Source organism: Tachyglossus aculeatus, chromosome 5, assembly GCF_015852505.1.
Source record: "Tachyglossus aculeatus isolate mTacAcu1 chromosome 5, mTacAcu1.pri, whole genome shotgun sequence".
NCBI classification, from domain to species: domain Eukaryota; kingdom Metazoa; phylum Chordata; class Mammalia; order Monotremata; family Tachyglossidae; genus Tachyglossus; species Tachyglossus aculeatus.
Genome location: NC_052070.1, coordinates 94,140,125 through 94,162,848, shown reverse-complemented (window position 1 = coordinate 94,162,848; position 22,724 = coordinate 94,140,125). Strand labels below are relative to the sequence as shown.

At 39.4% G+C, this 22,724-nt stretch overlaps 1 non-coding gene across 1 annotated transcript; it reads left to right on the top strand.

Moving 5' to 3' along the window:
* Positions 1-10,308: 10,308 nt before the first annotated feature.
* Positions 10,309-10,447, top strand: LOC119929242. The gene has a single exon (XR_005451375.1). It is a non-coding gene; the product is annotated as a small nucleolar RNA SNORA7 (small nucleolar RNA).
* The last annotated feature ends 12,277 nt before the right edge of the window (positions 10,448-22,724 follow it).

Here is a 22,724-nt window from a genome sequence, read left to right as displayed (position 1 = left end):
CTGGGCTTCAAGGCTGTCCATCACCTCGCCCCCTCCTACCTCACCTCCCTTCTCTCCTTCTACTGCCCAGCCCGCACCCTCCGCTCCTCCACCACTAATCTCCTCACTGTACCTCGCTCTCGCCTGTCCCGCCATCGACCCCCGGCCCACGTCATCCCCCGGGCCTGGAATGCCCTCCCTCTGCCCATCCGCCAAGCTAGCTCTCTTCCTCCCTTCAAGGCCCTGCTGAGAGCTCACCTCCTCCAAGAGGCCTTCCCAGACTGAGCCCCTTCTTTCCTCTCCCCCTCGTCCCCCTCTCCATCCCCCCGTCTTACCTCCTTCCCTTCCCCACAGCACCTGTATATATGTATATATGGTTGTACATATTTATTACTCTATTTATTTATTTATTTATTTATTTTACTTGTACATTTCTATCCTACTTATTTTATTTTGTTGGTATGTTTGGTTCTGTTCTCTGTCTCCCCCTTTTAGACTGTGAGCCCACTGTTGGGTAGGGACTGTCTCTATGTGATGCCAATTTGTACTTCCCAAGCGCTTAGTACAGTGCTCTGCACATAGTAAGCGCTCAATAAATACGATTGATTGATTGATTGATTGAGATGTGACCTTAAGGTTCTGAAGGTAGGGAGAGTGGTGGTCTGGCATATATAAATGAGGAGAGTGTTCCAGGCCAGGGGGAGAATATAGGAAAGGGGTTGGTGGTGAGATAGATGAGATCAGGGCACAGTGAGCAAGCTGGTGCTAGAGGAGTAAAGGGTGTGAGTTGGGCTGTAGTGGGAGGTCAGGGAGGTAAGGTAGGAGGGAGCAGGTAGACTGAATGCATTAAAGTCACTAGAAAGGAATTTCTGTTTGACATGGAGGTGCAGAGCATAATCATCAGCAATGGTATTTATTGAGTGTTTACTGTGTGCAGAGTACTGTACTAGGTGCTTGGGAGAGTACAATACCACAGGTTAGGTACACACATTCCCTGCCCAGATAAACCTATACTCTAAATTATCTGAGTTGTCTACTTGGAAAACAAGAAATTGGATAATGGTCCATTCCTCTATCCCAAGGATATACATATTAAAATTTTTATTTTATTATTTAAAACATTTTGAGAGAATAGTAGCACTCAAGATTATTCCTATATCAAGTGATAATTCATCCTTTAATATTTTGAATCCCTGGTGAGCTAACAGGACTATCTCAGAACTTTAGACTGAGAAAATTTCCAAAATCTGAACATTTATGTTTCCATCTTTTGATCCCCTCACTGAAAGTCTTGTATTAATGTCAAGGGTAGGAGCCTGCAAAATTGGACAAGAACTCTGACAAGAACTGAATTTACTGTGAGATTGGCATTCAATTCCTGATAAAATCCAAAATCCAGATAAAAATACATAGCTTCAGAAATTAAATGTAACACTGTATTACTGAGATCAAGACAAAAAAATGTGATTTTTGAGAGCTGCCATCACATTTTAAAGCCTCACAGTAGTTTACCATTCCTGATGGATTAAAAACTCAATTTGCACAAAGAAAGCAATACAAGGGAGTCTTGAGAAAGTGAAATTTCCTCATTTGGTTCCCATATTCAGCATCTCAATGCAAATTGCCCACAAGTTCTCTGTGGTAGAAAACAGAAATGTAAATCCAACCATCTGATTCCAAATTTGGAAAGCTTCAGGGATAAACATTATTATTAGTTCAACTGTTACAAGGGTGTTTGGTGTATGACACTTCACTAGCCAGAATGTACTCATTGTGGTTCCTGAAGTTGTGTACAGTGGATTGATAATCAACCACAATAGCTCTTATTGGACACTGGAGTTTTAACATCTGTTTCAAACTAGTCTCTTCTTCTATACTGTAGGGGGGTTTCCTGCCAAATGCCTCTTGTTTGGTGTCTTCCCCATTTCAGCTGAGAACTCACTAGGGGGTGTCATGTTTTCAAACAAGAGATTCAACTCCTCCTGCGTGGCTGGTCTTTTAGAATCCCCCAACTTTTTTTTTTTCAATTCTCAATCTCCATACTTCTCTCACTCCTTCCATACTTCTCATGGTTTGGGGGACTACTCTGCTGTAATATTCCAGATACATTGTCAGGATTACAGTCTGTGTCCATTCTGGCTACCTGATGAAATACTACTGCACTGACATGTTTAGTGGTCAATGGTCCATATAAAACTTCAGGTTTTCCTTGCTGGATTCAGAATATTTACCAGACTGTGTTTTAGCCTGTTCTTGTAGATAGTATAAACAAGTTTCATTCTACTAGAACTATTTATATTTATCAATCAGTCACACTTATTGAGTGTTTACTGTGTGTACAGTACTCTATTAACCACTTGGGAAAGTACAATAAAACAATATAAGAGAGTTGGTAGACACATTCCCTGCCCACACTGAGCTTACAGTCTAATGGGGGAAATAGATATGAATATAAATTAGGAGCATCATGGTCTAGTAGATAGAGCACAGGTCTGGGAGTCAGAAGGGCCTGTGTTTTAATTCCAGCTCATCCACTTGTCTACTGTGTGACCTTGGACAATTCACTTAACTTTTCTGTGCCTCGGTTACCTCATCTGTAAAATGAGGATTAAGACTGTGAGCCCCATGTGGGACAAGGACAGTGTTCAACCTGATTAGCTTGTAGATACCCCAGAGCTTAGTTCTTGACACATATTAAGCACTTAACAAATACCATAAAGAAATATATGTACAGTATATATATATGATATATATATATGTATATATAAATTGCAGGTTATGTGCATAAGTTCTGTGTGGCTGAGGGAAGGATGAATAAAAGGAGCAAATCAGAAGGGAGTGGGAGAAGAAGAAATGAGGGCTAACTAGGAAGGGTTCTTTTGGAGGAGATGTGCCTTCAATAAGATCTTGAAGGTTTTGGGTGGGTCACGTATCTATGTAAGTTATGCTCATTGTGGGCAGGGAAAGTGTCTGTCTACTGTTGTATTGTACTCTCCCAAGCACTTAGTTCAGTGCCATGCACACAGTAAGTGCTCAATAAATATGATTGAATGAATGAATGCTGTTGGTTCAGTGGGAAGAGCACTGCTTTGACAACTGAAGACTGTGATTCCAGTCGCGGCTCTGCCTGCTAGGGCTATGTCATTAGGATCAACGTTTTTGACCAAAGAACACCTATGGAAGCTTGCATGGTGGACAGTTCCAGCAGGAATCCTGAAGGATTGCTGGGTTGCACAGCAGCAAATATCTCAGCGGCTACCAAGATAACTGCCTTCTGGGTCATGGCAATATGGTACAGATTGAGTGCTACACTGGATTCATTTTATCACTTTAAAAGTCTTATGTACATTTCACAACACACTGCACCCCATCCTGCCTATTCACCTTTTGCAGTCTGTTCCCAAAAGAGAATATGACTGGCAGGAAAGAGAATGAGTGGCACTATGCAAACCACTAGCACTGTAATCAATTCCTTCACCCAGTTTCTCTGTCTTAAACCCTCAAGACCAAAACTAATGAGACTCCCTCATGTAGATATCCATGACATTTTTGCTGAGAAGAAATGTGTTCTGAGCCAGAGCAGATAATTATGTTAATAATCATGGAACTGATTTTTTCTTTAAAGTGATCACCAACCTTGGTTAAAAGTGTGGTGAAGAAAAATCATGTATATTTTAATAAAGAACTGCAGTTTTCAAGATTTAGGTAGAAATGCTTAGAGCAGGTCAATGTTTAATTTGCTCTCATTACACAAGTTTTAGGTTTGTCTTCCCTTCCTGGACTCACCTGAAAGGCGAGACCCAAATAATCAAGATTCCTACAGAATAGACTGACAATTATTATCCATGTCTGCTCAAGTTGATAGAGAAGTGATTGAGGAAGAGAGAGAAAGGGAGAAAATGCCAGTAATTGGCAGGCTCCATTCCCTCCACTTTTTTTAATTGCATATTCATTGCAAAGGCCATATTCCCTTACTGTGATGCTAAAAGTAGATTGCTGGGTCAAATGAATCCAATCCTGCTAATTCAGGTAATGACTGAAATTAAGACAGGAAAAGAACTGAAACACCAGTTGCACTAGTGCAATTTCTTGTAGTGATATATTACTGCTTTCACAGACATCAGAGCTAACTGGCAACTCCACAGGGTCTAAATCTCAAAGGAAAGGAAGAAAAATTGGTTATTGAATCGTAGGCCTAGCCCAAACCGATCTTGCCACAGAATGAAATGGAGAATATTATGATGAAGCTGTAATATGACCAGATGGAGGGTATTGTAGGAAAGTTGTGTTTTCATTTGAGAAACAGGGTGAAGAAAGGCAGAATTCTCAGCTTCAACACTTAAGGATAGCCCTGAGGAATTCAATTGCTGGGCCTTGCTTAGAAATTTAGCTTTCCCATTCAGTTCATTCCTCTCAGATGCAGGAAGCTAGTGGAACTACCTTGTTTTTAAAATTGTTTATTTAATGGCACAAAGTACCATAGAAGCAATATTACCAGATGTTTAATGCCATTTTTTTATTTTTCTGGGTAAACTTCCACTTCTAATGCACATACATTCCATTTTGACAAAGTAAGTGCTGACAATAACTCCAGAAAAAATACAAAGAATACAAAATTGTCTTCTAAAGTCACATTTTAAGAGCTGATAGGAACTCTGGGCAGATTCTAATTTAGAGAGTAATTCTGGCAGCTATAAAGCGGACTTGCTTGATCATGTGCTAACTTGGCCTGGAAATCTGGCACAAACCAAAAGAAAGATAAAAGTTCTCTGAAAGCAACAGGAAAACAGCCTCTCCAAAACAACAAAGCAAAAGCTAATTTGATGACATTAACTGGAAAATTGCATCCCCTCTGATTAGCTATCATAACCACATGAAATGTGGATGGAGGAGTGAGAAGTTAAAATGATTTCAATATCAGGTTTTGAAACCAGCACTGAAAATGCTAGGTTGCTAAGAAAAATTGGTTGTCCTTTAGGTAAATGTTTTCTAGTGTTTGGCCCCAGAAATGATGTGCTCCTTTTGGAAGGACAGAGATTAGGGAAGTGCCTGGTCAAGGGGCAGTAGAGGGCACTCCAGGCCAGATCAGGTTAAGTTGTGGTCACTTTATCTCTTGTTGTTGACGCAAAGCCCTGAGGCCCTTCGCTCAGGGTTTTCCTGCAAAAATGTGTTTACAAGCAGGTCAAGGACTTGTAGACAGATAACCATTAGCAAAACAACTTTCCTATTGACAAAAGAGCAAAGAAAGGTGTATTTGCAGATGAATTATCTTGTTTCTTAAAAAAAAGTTAAATCAAAACACTAAAGCCTAGTTTCTGCTCCCAGCTGCATTTTCTGCTCCTATATACAAGGAGGGACCCTGCCTGGCTAGTTTCATATCAACATATGTGGTTATGCCAATTGACATTGATTGGAAATTATGCTGGAATTTACTTTAGGTCAATAAACATTTGGCTTACAAAACAGAAGAAAGGCATTTTATTGAAGATAAGACAAAAGAAACTTGGTTTAAATGTTGAAATGTTGAAATGCTGCTGATAGTTCTTAAAACTATCTGACATCAAGTGTGAGAAGAACCTCAACGTTGGAGAAAGTAGTTTTTCAAAAAGCCCTGCCTAAACTCCCTGCTGTAAGAATCTGGGCTGTAGTTTTCCCCAGACCTTATGGTTTCTGAGTCATGACCCTTCTGGACTGCATTTTTGGTCAGACCATAAATTTACAAAGGCTAAAGAGAGGCTACTGAACCCAAAGGAAGAAGAGCGATGTGATAGCTGAATACAGACTATCAAATAAAGTCATCGGGAACAACAACATTAGTAGGATGGTTGAACAAATATTGCCCAAATTAAATACTTTGGAAACTGTAAACTGCTTTTCACCTCAATGTGAGGAGATCTCTTGCATATGATTGAGAGAGGGGATAAAGACTTTCTGTTCAATTTTATGCAAGGGAAGGGAAGCAGGCATTTTCATTGGAGGAGAAAATTCTGAAACCTGGGAACCTGCACATGGGTAAATATGAGCTGCCTCATTAGCAGTATAGTTGTCAATTAGTTTTCTTTTTGTTCCCTTTCCCCCCTTTTTTTCTTTGCTCTCAGCCTTCTTATACACACACACACACACACACACACACACACACCAGTTCTGCACTTGTGAAGGGTCAGAAAGGTTCTTGCAGACTTCTCTCCATAGAAGCTCGACAATGTGCCATGTGCAGTCTCAACAATGACATGCCACTCAAAACCTCTCCCTTCTGATTGTCCCTACCTTTTAAGGAGACAGCGAATGTGAATGAAACACTTATTTTTTTTTCCTAGGGAAAGTCTGACTTGCTTTTTATTAACCAAGACACAAAGTGCCACTCAGATGCCTAGGCCAGTAAAATTCTTTCTCCTCTAACTAGCAACTGGTTTGACCCTCAATAATACTATTAAAACAGAACAGTTCTGTCCATATTTCTTATTTATTGTATGTCCCTATTGCTCTATGAAACATTCTTATAAAAACAAAGTCATGTACCACAAGCTCTTCATCTCAAAATGGCACTTTAAGAGGCTTCATGTTCTCACTGTCTGTCACTTAAAGTGGAAAACTTTCTGCTAGTTCACTTCCAAGCTGTTAAAGATTAGCTTGATGTAGATAATACTATTCCCCAAACTCATTATCTGTCTTCCAAATGCACCTCAAGGACTACTTAATAAAGTCAAGGTTATGTGAAGAGTATTTCACAGAAAACCAGTGAATGGTTATTAATACATCTGCATTACAGATTGGTTATTTTGCCTCTTTCATCTGACTGAAATTCTTCTGTTTTCCCTTAGCAATGTGTAGCTGCTCTCATAGGTCACCAGTGAATCAGAGATTTAGGAGTTGGAAGAAACTAGAATATCTCCTTTCAGCATTACTATGTGTGCAGATACATGTACACATTATCATCATCATAATCCTCAATGATATTTATTGAGCGCTTACTGTTTGCAGAGCACTATACTAAGCACTTGGGAGAGTACAATACAACAGAGTTGGTAGACATGTTCCCTGCCCACAATGAGCTAGACCCCAGACACAGGCACCTATCTACATGTTCCCTGCCCACAATGAGCTAGACCCCAGACACAGGCACCTATCTAAAAGAGGTCCTCTATCTCTTGACAATTCCAAATTAAATTAAAACTTTTATTTCAGCACTTAGATATATTTTAAACTCTTGACCACATTATCCATGTCGATTTACTTGTATTACTTTTCTAATTTTAATTTCTTTTTTTCTTAAAGAAATTATGCTACTCTTAAAAATTAACTTAGGTTAACACCATTAAGGACACATCTCTTCCCTAGGAGGAGACAAGTAATAATAATAATAGTGATGATAGTATTTGTTAAGCACTTACTATGTGCCAAGCACTGTTCTAAGCACTGGGATAGATACAAGGCTAACAGGCTGTCCCACGTGGGGCTCACAGTCTTGATCCCCATTTTACAGATGAGGTGACTGAGGCACAGAGAAGTTAAGTGACTTACCCAAAGTCACACAGCTGACAAGTGACAAAGCCGGGATTAGAGCCCATGACCTCTGACTCCCAAGCCCGGGCTCTTTCCACTAAGCCACGAGAGATAGACACCTGTCCCAAAATAGTATGACAAAGTACAACAAATCTTAAGGTCTTCAGATTTTTCTTGTGTTAATAGAAGTTATTTGTTCTTGAAGGAATTAATTAACGAACTTCACACTTTATCCCCAAACCTTCCTTTCATGCTTACTGACAAAGAATATGTTTCATCTATTGCTATTTTCTGACAATGCTGAACCCTTTCCAAGCATGTTTAGATGAAAAATTAAACTGGAGATCATAAAAGAATGAGGCTGCATATGGTATAGGTCAGATTGGAAATATGTGTGGATAGCTTGCCTTGTAACATTGACAATACTGTTCCTGGTGGAAATAATTTAAGTAAAACAGTAGTAGCAATGGGAGGGTTTTTGTTTGTTTTGTTTTGTCCCTCTAGACTGTGAGCTCATTGTGAGAAGGGATTGTCTCTCTTTATTGCTGTATTGTACTTTCCCAAGTGCTTAGTACAGTACTCTACATACAATAAACGCTAAGTAAATACAACTGAATGAATGAATGAATGTTTTGTTTTATGCTTTAGTTAAGCACTTATTGTGTGCCAGGCACTGTACTAAGTGCCAGGGTAGACAAAAGCTAATCAGGTTGACCACAGTCTCTGTTCCACATGGGGCTCAGAGTCTCTTAACCCCCATTTTTTTACAGATGAGGGAACTGAGGCACAGAGAAGCTAAGTGACTTGCCCAAGGTCACACAGCAGACAAGTGGCAGACCTGGGATTAGAACCCAGATCCTTCTGACTTCCAAGCCTATGTTCTATCTACTACACCATGCTGCTTCTCAACAAGTGTTAATAATAATGATAATAATAATAATAACTGTGGCATTTGTTAAGCATTTACTATGTGCCAGGCACTGTACTAACCACTGGAGTAGATACAAGCAAATCGGGATGAACCCAGTTCCTGTACCACATGGGGTTCACAGTCTTAAACCCCCGTCTATGCCGAGGTAGCTGAGGCACAGAGTAGTTAAGTGACTTGCCCAAGGTCACAGAGCAGACAAGCAGCAGAGCCAGGAATAGATCCCAGGTCCTTCTGACTCCTAGGCCCATGCTCTATCTGCTAGGCTACACTGCTTCTCTGAGCCTTGCTCTCTGGCCTACAGTTACTAAAAACCCTCCCTTACTTGTTAATGAAGCAAGACAAACTATGGGGGCATAAGCTCTCCAATCTCCTTACCTGCTCCACTTCCTCAGAAGCCAGCTCAGAGAGTCATGCTGACAAGCTGCCTAAGGGAAGTTACCACAGCCAGAGTGTTGAAAGCTGAATCGCAACCATGACCATAAATCCGTGACCATGACCATAAATCCTGATCAAGCCTCCCCTGACGTGCTGCCTTTATTCACCCCCCTCCTAGCCCCACAACACTTATGTACATCTCTGCAATTAATTTATTTATATTAATGTCTGTCTCCCCCTCTAGACTGTAAGCTTGCTGTGGGCGGGGAATTGTTTATTGTTATATCATACCCTCCTAGCGCTTAGTACAGTGATCTGCACACAGTAAGCACTCAATAAATATTACTGAATGAATAAATGACCAACATGGGGTAGCTGTATCATGGCCAGCTCTGCCAGATGGCCTGAATGCCATCAGGTGGCATATCTGGCAAGGATGGGTACTGGGTGTTGATAGATTGGTATGGGCATAGTGTGTGGAGGTGGGAAGGGGAGAGAGGAGAAATATGTAGCGCAAAATATATTCTCCCACATAAATACATATGTGGAGATATGTCCTGCTTTCCTCAAATGCAACTTCACGTCACCCCCTCTTTGCTTTTCAACTTTAAGCAGAAGAAAAATACTTCTAAGGGGGAACCATTATCCATAGAGATGTGTTATTTGCTGCTACTCAATCCCCTCCCCATGAAGGTAGTTTTTTAAACCAAACTAGATGTCACAGAGGAATGGGCAGCAGGCCATGCTGAAAACGCAGTCTATCCACCATTCTTTTCCATGGGCACACCCCTAAATAGCATTGTCTTCAGGTACACCCCACAATCAAGGTTGTGGCAAAACATCTTTGCTTTGGATGCATGGGGAGAATCTGGCTCACTAATCAAAATACTGGGTCCGACTCTCCTTTTTGCTGTGTATGGATGCAACAGGATTAGTGAATTCTTCACAGGGTTCTCTTACATAGATTTAAATACAATGGGTAGAGAATGCATTCTTATCACTTATCCTAAAACTTTAATTTTCTTTCTTTAGTGTTTTCAAATTTAGGAAATATCATACCACATCTCCATTTTTCCCATTTTTTTTTTGTTCTTAAAATGATCTCTTTTGCTTATCTTCCTACATTTGCTTCAAATTCCATTTTGTTGACAGTTCAGGCCTTTCTCGGGATTTCTGATAGTCTCCTCATCCTGTTCACATTCAACTCCCCCAGCCATACCTCTCATTACCTCTTCATAACGTTCTTTTTTTCCTGATACTGAACTTTTTTTTAATAAGGAGTCACATGGCTTTCAATGAGGAAGAGGAAAACTAAAACCCATTGAGTAAAAGACCTAACTTTTTAACAGTGTAGCCTACCACTGTTCTCATTTCCTTAAACTCCTTCCCTAGAATTTTTAGAGGTGATTCTGCTTTCACTCCTTCTCCGTACTCATTTATCTTTAACCTTACTCCCCATGTCACTCTATATTTTTTTATTTGCTAGGGAATTTGAATTTCTACATGTTAGCAGTTATAGCACCCTCTCAGAGTCGCATCTGGAGAGTTTCCAGTACTCTACCAGTCTTGACTATGGAAGGAAGAGTCAAGGAGAGGCATATCCATTCCATTCCTAGCTTGGGGCAGTGGCTAGCAAGTGGAAGACAATCTGCTACAAGTTAAAACTCCCCTGTGCTGGGCAGCAGCAGCATGGGAGAGAGTCGAAGGTGGAGATTCAAGTTTACTGCAAGGAAGGAGGCAGTGGTAAACCGCTTCTGAATTTTTACCCAGAAAACTCTATGGATACACTACCAGAATGATTGCAGATGGAAGTGGAGCATTCCGGGAGAAATGTGTCAATGGCGTCGCTATGGGTCGGACACGACTTGACAGCCTAAGACAGCCTAAGACAACATAGACAGGTCTATCCCTAGGCTACTACATAGTTGTCCTTCATATTTGAAGAAAACACCATTGGCAGTGAAATTCACCTGTGAGCATATGTGTCTGAAGACGTTAATGTGGGACCCACAGTCCCAGTCACACTGGGCACACTAAAAGATTTTCCCTTGTTTTGTTGTCATATTTAATATTCATAGATCTTGGCATTCTTTCCTCTTGTTTTATGGTATTTATTAAGCAGTTAGTATGTGTTAAGTACTGGTTTAAGTGCTAAGTACATATTAATTACATTGGACATAGTCCCTTTCCCACATGGGGCTCACAGTCTAAGCAGGAGATAGAACAGATAGTCAATCCCCTTTTTACAGTTGAGGAACTGAGGCAGGGAGAAGTTAAGTGAATTGCCCAAGGTCACACAGCAAGCAATCAGCAGAACCGGAATTACAATATAATAATAATAATAATGATAATAATGGTATTTGTTAAGCACTAACTATGTGCCAAGCACTGTTCTAAGCACTGGGGAAGATGCAAGGTAATCAGGTTGTCCCTCGTGAGGCTCATAGTCTTAATCCCCATTTTACAGATGAGGAAAATGAGGCACGGAGAAGTTAAATGACTTGCCCGAAGTCACACAGCTGATAAGTGGTAGAGCTGGGATTAGAACCCATGACCTCTGACTCCCAAGCCCATGCTCTTTCCACTAAGCTGTGTTGCTTCTGCTAAAACAGACAATTAGAACTCAGGTCTTCTAACTCCTATGCCCGTGCCCTTTCCACTAGGCCATGCTGCTTTCCTGTTGCTTCTTGTCTCTCATTTCTTAGGAAACTTATATTCAAAAAGAGCCACTTCTTTCTTAATGGCAACACAACACAGAAGTCTATTCTCAGCAACTGACTCTCAGTTCTCAGCTGAGATGTAACATTGTCTGAGGTTTGTGTTACCGCATTTTTAAAATGTTTCCTTTGGCCTCTTTGCTTTTAATTTCCCAGTTCGGCTCTCCAAGCAGTGTTTGGCTATCCTGCAGTCTCTCATTTTCTTCACGTGTACCATTCAGCATAGTTTATTAAATTGAGCATAACTTTGCTGCTAGGAGACTCTGTTCCAGAATTTCAGAATTGAAATTAATATTGGAACTCCTGGTTTAATGTTAAAACATTATAGAGCTAGGGACATCATTTTAAGAAAAATGAAGTCATGATTTACAAAAAGTTTGTCTGGTTTAAATTTGGGGCAATGAAATCATGATCATTTATTTTTCTTTTGTACCTTTCCACTAATCCTTTAAATAGTCTTACCTAATCCAGTCTAAATTCAGAATAATATGTGGACTGTATTACATGTTTCAGTCTCTCCATTTAATTACTATCAAGATACTGGTTTAGACTGAGGGATCCTAGGATGGAAATATTATAATTTTCCATTTTCAAATGGAGAATTACAGCATAATAATGAAATGATTCCAAAATGAAAACTCATGTAGTTTTGGATGATTTCATCAAGCATTAGGGTTAGTATTTACTTTGATTATGAAATAAATGCATTCTGGTTCATAAGCCTGATTCTTAAATCTATTTAAATTAATAAAAAATAGTGAATAAAGACCAAAGCAAAGAGGATACCATAAAGATAGCACTAGGTTGCTAGAATTTGATGTTATACAACCCTGAATATCTCCATAAATTGAAATACAGCAGTTGATTAAACAACCAAGAAGACTGAAAAACTATCATTTACCAATTCTCTATAATATACACTTTTTAAATGAGGTTCAAGGGAAGAAGTTGTATAATGCAAAGTTGCTTTTTGTGAAAGCATCAAGAAATGGTTTAACTTCACACTTGTCAAGAAACAGAAATTTTATTACCCAGGAATTTCACTTTTGGCTCCTATTCTTAACACATTGACCAGCCTAGGGACTGAGAGGATTTGCTGATCTAATATAGATAGTGATTTCTTAGGTTTGTTAAGATTTATATAGACAGCATCCTGGGATCAGGAATTACATTTAAAATGTAATAAAATGTTCTTGTGCACTTTAACTTACAAATACTACACTTAAAAAAGTAAACATCAAGTAATCTCAGGTACCTTTCAAGAAAATGTTGACATAGCTCAAGGAACCCTCAGATGTCTTTGAATCATTTCTAAGTCAACTTAATAAACTCATTTTCTTAATCTGTCATTGGTTTGAAAAGTATCTCAGCTCTGAGGGGAAAGAAGTACTAAAGCCATGTGCTCTCACTTTAGGAAAAGTGTGCATTTTCAAATTCATGGTGCCTCATTCTCATCTATCTCCACTGACCTCATGCTCCCTCCCCATTCACACCCAGAAGACCACTGCTCTCCCCAACTTCAAAGTCCTTCTAAAAATCACACCAATTCCAAGAAGTCTTCTGTAAATAGTCTATCATCTCTCCATTGCTTTCCCCTACCCGCACTCACTGCCATTTCAGCATTTCTGTGACATCCTTGGTCTTCAGTCCTCCACCTTTCATAACACTTACTTATAAATCTTTAAGTGCTTCACCCTAACTGCATTTTTTTTTTAGTTTCCATCTCCCTTGATGTTTTGTAAACTCCCAGGGAACAGGTATTTTGCCAAATAAATCTACTGAACTCTCCTAAGTGTTTAATACAGTGCACTGCACAAAGTAACCTTTCAAAAAAATGCTACTGATTGATTGAAAGTTGAGTGATTTTTTTAATCAATGAATTTGAGTGCTTAGCAAATCATAATGAAAGCTGCATAAAAGACTATCTGTATTCAGTTTGTGAATGAAAACACTGCTCAATTAAATAATGGGGAGGGGATCAAACCTATTTAGGCCTTATTGTTCTACTAAAGGACTTTTTTAAAAAAAAGATAAAGTATAATACAAATACTTGAGATTTTTAGTTTAAAATACATATTTTAATCTACCACAGAAATCATTGTAGAATAAACATATTTGCCTTAAAAGGGAGATAACAATTTTCACCTCAAAATTATTGCCTCTAAACTCCCTTCTGCCTCTAAGACACAAATTCCAAAAGTTTTCCCTTTTAATGGGAGTTTACCAAAGTATAAATGATAAAACAGTTGTATTCTGTCCACCTTGTTTTGAAAGTAATTTCTTCCCTCTAAATAACCCTATCTGTATGTCTATAAGAATAGTTTCCTAGGATGGAAAAGGCTACTTTTGTCAATATTTATATTAAGAATATCTTTTAGTATCATATTTCTAAGAATATTTACAAAACACTACGCATGTCTTCAAAAACATTTGCAAATACTGAAGGAATTACACTAACTAGAATACTTCCTTCACACTCCTTTTGTAGCTGTGAAATATATATAAACTCCAAATCCTCTCAGACTTTTCCAAGGAATTATTGAAGTAGAACAGAAAGCTCACACAGCCTTAGTCCTTAGCTCTGTCTATAAGTATAATTTAAATCAGCATTAAGGAGAATGACAACAAGTTTGAGCACATGAGTGTTGAATCCAGTACTCAGAACTACAATCTAACTTCTTCAAGAACACAATCCCAGCACCTGGGAACTGACTATAAGTGGTACTTCTTTGGTGGAAGAGCAACCTACAACAAATAATAATAGTAGAGTAGCATCTAATGAGCTCCCTTTTGATGTGGTGCACTGTACTAGATGCTTTAGAATCTAGACTAACAAAGTGACACCTTCCCTGCTCAACATGCTTACACTTTATCTTTTCTGACTCCAATCATCACTAAATAAAGAGGAGTTAATGTGCAGATAATTGAAATTGTGATTAAAAAAAGAACTACAACAAAAATGATGATTTTTGAGATTCTAATGAAAGAAAGGGAATCATTCATTTGAAGCAAATGCATTTAAATTTGAGGTAATAGTAAGAAGGAGGGTTGTTCAAGCATATAATTCCATACCACGAGGAAAACTATTCTATGAATAGAAAGGGCAAAATAAAATGTCGATAAAATCAAAAGTGTTACAAAAGATGAAATGTAAATTACCTTTGGCCTCTAAAAATAGCTTGAAGTATTAGCATGAGAAGAAGTGAGGAATACCAAAGCAAAAACATATATGCATTTTGCAGAAGACCTAGGGGACAATTAAAAAACATTTTAAAATAAGTCAGAAATGAGATGAGGACCAAAGAAAGTATTCTTCATTATAAAAACTAATAATAGTTGACATTAAGCAGGCAGGGTTTTTTAATGTCAGGGGTGGGGGAGTTCACCTCCAAATTCCAAAAAGGTCAACCGTGGTCAGTTAATCAAACCATGAACCATCTAGGATGGAAAGGTAGAAGGTCAAACTAGAATGGGGAAGCTGGACAGAAATTACTTAGAAAGCTAAATTTTTTCAAGTTAGAGTGTTCTGTTGACATATAACCCAGCATACTAATTGAATTAGTTGATATTGCAGGGTTGCTAACTATTATTTTGAGAATCCATAATGGAAAAAGATAACATAGTGCTAACTATTATTTTGAGAATCCATAATGGAAAAAGATGACATAATACATGTCTTTAAAAATAGGTAAAATCAAGCCCAGAAACTATAGACAAGTCATTTACTTTGACCTCGACTAGACAAGTCAAAAATTTTCAAACTGAATTATATTGTTTGGCCTCAAAGATATCTGTAAAAATACGACAATTCAAATAATAAATAATAATTCATCAATGTATTTGTGAAGCCCTAACTTCATTCCAGGGACCATGCTAAGCACTATGAAAGATACAAGATAATCAGATCAGACACAATCTCTGTGCCACTTGGAGGCAAAATTTAAGATATGGGGAAAGCAGGTATCTATATTTTTCCAATGTAGAAAATTGAGGCAAGGAGAGGTCATGTAGTAGAAGTAATTGTATTTAGGAAGCACTTACTATGTGCCAAAAACTGGGAAAAGTAAATGGATGGAATTTAGAAATTGTCTCCAAGAGCTCCCCAAGAAGCACACAATCAAAAAAAAAGTCAGGGAATGTTGGTGACAGACCTTTAAGGAAAAATGACTAATTCAGAACACAAACACAAAAAATCATGGGCACAGATGATGGCACATCAATCAATCAGTGGTATTTATTGAGCACTTACTATGTCCTGAGCATTCTTATAAAATCATGGGAGAGTACAAGAGAATTAGCAGATATGTTCCCTGCCCATAATGAGCTTAGAGTCTAGAGGGGGAAACAGGCATTAATATGAGTAAATAAGTAATTTATAATAAATAATTTAAATCTATGTACATAAGTGCTGTGGTGTTGGGTGGTGGCGGGGGGGGGGGTGGCGTAGGCAGGGGTTGCAGTTATCAAATGTCCAAAGGTTACAGATCCAAGTGCACAGACAATGCAGAAGGGAGTGAGTCACAGAAAAGAGGGCTTAATAGGAAAAGCCTCATGAAGAAGAAGTGACCTTAATTGTGCTCTGAAAGTGGAGAAAGTGGTGATATGATAGGATTTGGTGACAGATTGAATTTGTGGGAGAAATGAGAGAAAGGACTGTTTCTGTGGAGTGAAGGGGGAGGAAGCCAGATTAGAGGGGATCTAGGAGAAAACTGGAAGATAGGAAGTGGAAACAGTGAGTATAAACAACTCTCTCAAGAAGTTCAGAAAAAAATGATAGGAGGGAAATGGGGCAATAACTGGAGGGAGCTATGGGGTGAAAGGAGTGTTCTTTTAGGATAGGGGATACATAAGCATGTTTGAAAGCAGTAGGGAAGAAGCTGTCGGAGACTGAAGTATTGAAGTTTGCAGTCAAAGAGGGAAGTAGGGAGGGGGCGAGTTTTTTGAAAAGGTATGGAGATGGGGTCAGAAGCACAATAAGAGGGAGTAGATTTAGAGAGGAGGCAAGAGATTTCATCTCGAGTTGCTGTATGGAATGTAGGGAGAGTCAAAGAGGGTGCTGGAGGAGGGGGGATTGGAGAGGAGCAGGAAAGACTTTAGGGAGAATACACCTGTTGGTTTCAATTTTGTTGATTAAGTATGTGTCTTGGTCATTATGAAAAAGAAATGGTGGGTCTGGGGGAAAGGAGGTTTGAGAAGGGAGTTAAAATTCTGGAACAGCTTGTGGGGGCAGTGAGTATGGGTGTGAATTAGGAAAGAGAAGTATTGTTGTCTGGCAGTGGAGAGGGATGAATTGAAGGAGATAAGAATAAATTTAAGGTGGATAAGTTCAGAGAGATGTCTGTATTTCCTACTACAGCACTCCGCAGCTCAGGCACAGGAGCAGAAGTGATTCAGAATTGTGGGTTAGTGGTACAAGACTGGAGGAGGGGCAGAGGAGCAAGGGAGTTCAGTTCAGTGGAAAGGGTGGTGTTGAATGTGTAAATTTGTGCATACAGAGAAAGTAGCTTGGGTACGGAGAGGTATGAGTAAGTTAGTTACAGAATACTGGAAGGGGTCAAAAGACCAGAAGTCTCTGTGGGGAAAAAGGACTGAGGTGGGTATTTGAGAAAAAGAGCAGGTGAGGAGATTGTAATTAAATAGAGGAATTTCAGGATTGGTGAAGGTACTGCAGATTTTAAAATCAAGTGTGTACCCAAGTGAATGTGTGAGGTGGGGTGGAGCAGGAAGTCATTGGAGTAAAGGAGTGAGTGGAGTGAATATGTGAAGGATCATCAGGGACATCCACATGATTATTGAAGTCCCTAAGAATCAATGTAGTAATCAATTCTCCATCCCTAATGGAGAATAATAATAATAATAGCAATTGTCATGTTTGTTAAGTGCCTTCTATGTTCCAACCACTTTATTAAGCACTAGGGTAGATACAAGGTAATTGGGTTGGACACAGTCTCTGTCCCAGATACAGTTCACAGTCTTAATCCCCATTTTCCAGATGAGGTAACTGAGGCACAGAGAAGGGAAGTGACTTGCCTAAGGCCACATAGCAGACAAATGATGGAGACAGGATTAGAACCCAGGTCCTCACTCCATTCACTAAGCCATGCTGCTTAGAATGAGAGAAGGAATGTGAGAAAGGAATCAAGATGGTTCAGAAAGTTGTAGGTGGGGCCCAGGGGCAGTTGATGACAATGACTAGTAATTGGAGTGGGTGGTAAAGGCAGATGAACGAGGTTGCAGAAGCAGGATGGGGAGAAAGTGGCACTGGGGAGGAAAAGGAATACAACTCCTTCCCTTTTCCTAGTGAGTTTGGAGGAGTGGGAGAATATGAGGCTTCCTCTAAAGAGAGTAGCAAGGGCAACAGTGTCATCTGGAGAGACCAAGGTTTCAGTGATGGTGAGGCAGACCAGTCACTGAGTCAGATGCAAGTCAATAATAAAGGGAAGTTTTCCCATGATGGAGCGGGGGTTCCACAGGCTACACTTGCCTGAGGCTGTGGAGAGGGTGTGTGGGGTGGCAACAGTGTGAGGAATACAAGAAAGATAGGGCAATGCAGCAACAGAGGCATAGAATAAAACTCCTCATTCATTCAGTTAGTGCTCTGCATGCAGTAAGCGCTCAATATACATGAGTGAATGAATGAATGAATGGGTGAATGAATGAATGAAAAAATTGTCAGTGGGCCAGGGTTTCCTCTCTCTACCTGGGCAGGAGCAAGGATGAGCAGGCTTCAAGCATATTCAAGATATCAAGAAATACTTAACTATTTTCTCCTTCTGCTAAGGACAAAAAAACAGGAAAACCTGTAAGAAAGATTGTTAACATCTCTATGGTCATTTCCTAGCAACTAAACTTGGAGGGCACCATCTCATCTGGGTTGATCTCCCCAGAATACCCATCAATTCATGGCATTTATTGTAATGGCATTCATGGCATTGTAATGACTGTGGTATTTAAGTGCTTACTATGTGCCAGGCACTGTATTAAGTGCTGGGGTGGATTCAAGCATATCTGGTTGGACACAGTACCTGTCCTACATGAGGCTCACATGTCCCCATTTTGCAGATGAGTTAATTTAGGCACAGAGAAGTGAAGTGACTTTCCCAAGGTCACACAGCAGATAAGTGGTGGAGTGGGAATTTCGAACCCATGATCGTCTGACTCCCAGGCCTGTGCTCTATCCACTATGCCATTGTTTGGGAAAGTACAATATAAGAACTGAAGACATGGACTTTGTAGAATAAGGATAGAGTTTACTGGGACTGTTTTCTTTTTGATGCATGGCAAGAATTTTTCCCCTTATTCCTTTGAAGACTGCTAGCATTGCACTTCAATTTCCAGGGATAAGTGTGCTGATACCTGCTTGGGATAATCATGGACACTGAGGTAACCCTGCTGTTACTAAGTATAAATGCTGGATCTCAGCTGATGTGAACATCACCACAATAGTCTATCTTGCCATGGTCATGGAATTATAGTCTAAGACTTGATAGACCCTCCAAAAGTACCTGGGTGAGTTGTAGAAATTTAAGATAATCTATGAAAATTTCTTCATGGGATTCTTCTTTAGATATATCTAGAAGCAAGGGTGTAGATCAGGCAGCCCTCAGTTCTTCTAGGAACGCATGCTTTCATCAAATTAAGAGCTAGTAGGAGTGGTGAAGAAAATAGGAAGTATTTGTAGAAGAGAGGAGGTAGGTTTGTCGATTTAATTAAAATTCAATATCAATTACCCCCTTTAAAACCTCTACTCCCACTAGGATTTTCACATATTTTTCTGTTTAGTGGACCTTATGCAAATAATTCAGAAAACCATGGATTCCAGTGCCTATTCAATCGGTCAGTGGTATTTGAGTGCATACCATATGCAGTGCCCAGTACTAAGCACTTGGGGAAGTACAATATAGTAGATTAGTAGTAGACATGATCCCTGGCCACAATTCAAACCCTTGAAATTTGTTTGGCAATCAATCAATGCTATTTATTTGGCAAGTACCTGTGTGCAAAGCACTGTACTAAGTGCCTTGGAGAGTACGACAGTTGTTAGACACGCCACTTGCCCACTTGCTTACAGTCTAGAGGGGGAGACATATACTACTATAAACAAATTATCAACATGTACATACATAAGTGCTGTGGGGTTGAGGGTGGGGTGAATATTGAGTGCCCAAGGGTACAGCTCCAATTGCATAGCCAATGGAGAAGGCAGAGGGATTTAGGGAAAAGAGGGCTTAATCAGAGAAGCCCGCTAGGTCAAGATGTGACCTTTGTGCCGCTAAAAAGGAAAACCTACGTAGGGATAACTTGTCTGGGGACATAGAACAGCAAGTTGCCATCACAGCTTAAAAGGAAAATAAAAGAATATGGACTCAATATCCTCACCCTTCTTCTGACCATTGGAGGTCTTTTAAGGTACATTATGCCAGTGCAGGCTTGTCCACCTGGGCCTTGAGTTGTTCACATTTCTCTAAACCATGAAGGCTGTCTTTCCTCTGACTCTTCAAGGGTAACTCTGAGGAGCCTCATTTCTCTTTCCTGCTTAAATCTATCAGAGTGCCAAAACAAAGCTTTACAGCATCTTTAGTTAAATTTTGTCAGTGACTTGACTAAGAGTCTGAATAAAGGAGCATCCAGGAAGTTCAAATCAACATAAATGTCTTGCAAAACAAAGTGTAAATCACTCCTCCTTCTTTTCTTTCCAAGTTAATTAACAACTCTGTAAATGTTGTAAATAACATAACTTGGACTTGCCAAAATACTTGGCATGTGTCCCTTAACTAGTATCTTTAGTGTAGTCTAGATAATTGTACATTATCAAAGAGATGCTTATTACAAAATGAAGACAAGTAAGGAGGTTTGTTATGTCTGAATTACTTTTCAGCATTTAAGGTTAAATATTCAGGAGGAGAGTTATATCAACCAAGACTTATAAGTGGATGATGCAGATTTCACTGGTGTCAGATGTGTCCTAGCAGTCTTTTACTTTACTTAACAATAATAATAATAATAATGATAATAATAATAATAATAAAGGCATTTGTTAAGCACTTACTATGTGCAAAGCACTGTTCTAAGCGCTGGGGAGGATACAGGGTGATCAGGTTGCCCCAGGTGGGGCTCACAGTCTTAATCCCCATTTTACAGATGAGGTAATTGAGGCACAGAGAAGTGAAGTGACTTGCCCAAAGTCACACAGCTGACAATTGGCAGAGCAGGGGTTTAAACCCATGACTTCTGACTTCCAAGCCCATGCTCTTTGCACTGAGCCACGCTACTTCTTTAAGAAGCAGTGATGAGACAGTAACTAAGCTATAAATTATCATGAAAATCTTTGTCTCTGGTTACTTAGAAAGTGTACGTGCAAACACACATGTACCACAATGATGGGGGCAAGTACTGCTTAATGCTGAACAATAGAAAGTAGAAAAAAAAGGCTCCCCCTATATTTTATGTTCCCATCAATAAATAATTGTATTTAAACTCCTTCCATATTTGTGGGGTTTTTCCCCTTTTCTCCTTTTCTAATTGTCAAATTAGATTCTTCTTTCTGTGGATAAAAAGAATTGCAATTGTATAGAATATTGAATAGGCCACCCCTGAAATTAATAAACTGTAGTTTGGGGACCATTCTCTTTTTGATCAGTTTCTATAAGGTGGTCTGCAGGGTTCCCATAGCAGCCCAGGTTATACATTTTGTGATGGTACTACAGATTTCCTCTAGCCATGAGATCATGCTAACAAAACTGGCTAGGGTCAGGAAAAACTAAGTCAAGGGAAATCAAGGTCAGGCTATTTTAAATCGATTTCAGTGGACAAAATCAAGGGTGGTGTGTTTGCCATACTAGATGTTTCCTACATATACCTATACAAAGAAGCAGCATACCTTAGTGGAAAGAGCACGGGCTTGGGAGTCAGAGGATGTGGGTTCTAATCCAGGCTCTGCCACTTTGTCTCCTGTATGACCTTGGGCAAGCCAGTTAACTTTTCTGTGCCTTAGTTACCTCATCTGTAAAATGGCAATTAAAACTGTGAGCCCCATGTGGGACAATTTGATTACTCTATATCTATCCCAGCACTTAGAACAGTGCTTGGCACATAGTAAGTGCTTAACAAATACCATCATTATTACTATTATTATATACATGCATGACTAAGCTCACTGTGGGCAGGAAATGTGTCTGTGTCCTAAGTGCTTAGTACAGTGGTCTGCACACAGTAAGTGCTCAATAAATGTGATTGACTGACTGAATGATACAGATCACTGCAGGACATTTCTGGACCATTTTCCCAAGTTAAAAGATGCCTCAATCAATAAGACAAGTACAGTCAAAAAAAAAAAAAAAAACCCAAACAAAAATACCCCAAGCACACAAGATTTTGTGTTCTACTCCTGAGTGAGAGGGGGTGTATAATTGTCCTATATCCAATTTGCTCAGTGAGCTATCCATAAGGATGATAATTCACCAGAAAAAAAATGGCCACCAGATTAATCATTAGCAGTGCTACTCACTAGTTTCCTGCATACTCTGAGAGCAGCAGAACTCCAGCAGAGCAGACAGTGTTTCACTGTCTGGCAAATTTGTGTGACCTATATGTGATTGTAAAAAATGAACATATTCAAAATTGTTAATTATACCTTAACTGTGTTCTTTAAAATGGGTAAATGAAAAAAATATATGCTTCTCTACAGATCTGTTGTTAATGTTTTGCTCCCGAGTTAAAAACTCTCTCCTAGTTCAATGTGTCCTGAATTATTCATGTAGTTTAAAAAAAAAAAGAAAGGTTACACTTAGGAGTTGAGTACCTCTTGAGTGCTCTTGTCTCTCTCACTCTGTCTCCTCTCTCTTTGCTAGACTTCATTTGATAGCTATGAACTGGGGATAAAGAATAAATATGGCTTTTCTGTGCCCTAGGACTTCCACCTGACTTATTTATGTCTGACCTGATACAGCACTGCTGACCTTGAAAAGTTTAATTGAGGCTGGAATTATATGGCACAGCTTGAAGCCACCTGAATTTAGAGGGTATGACACACACAAACACACACATTCAGCACTGACAATGTAAAGGCCTGATTTTGTGTGTGTGTGTGTGTTTACTGAGTTGAGCTAAAATGACAGTGGTGAATACACTATTGCAATCTTTACTGGACATCCTTCTTAGATGTCAGTGGGATTGATTCCTTCTACATTTTCCTATATATAAAACTCCATAGGTTATTC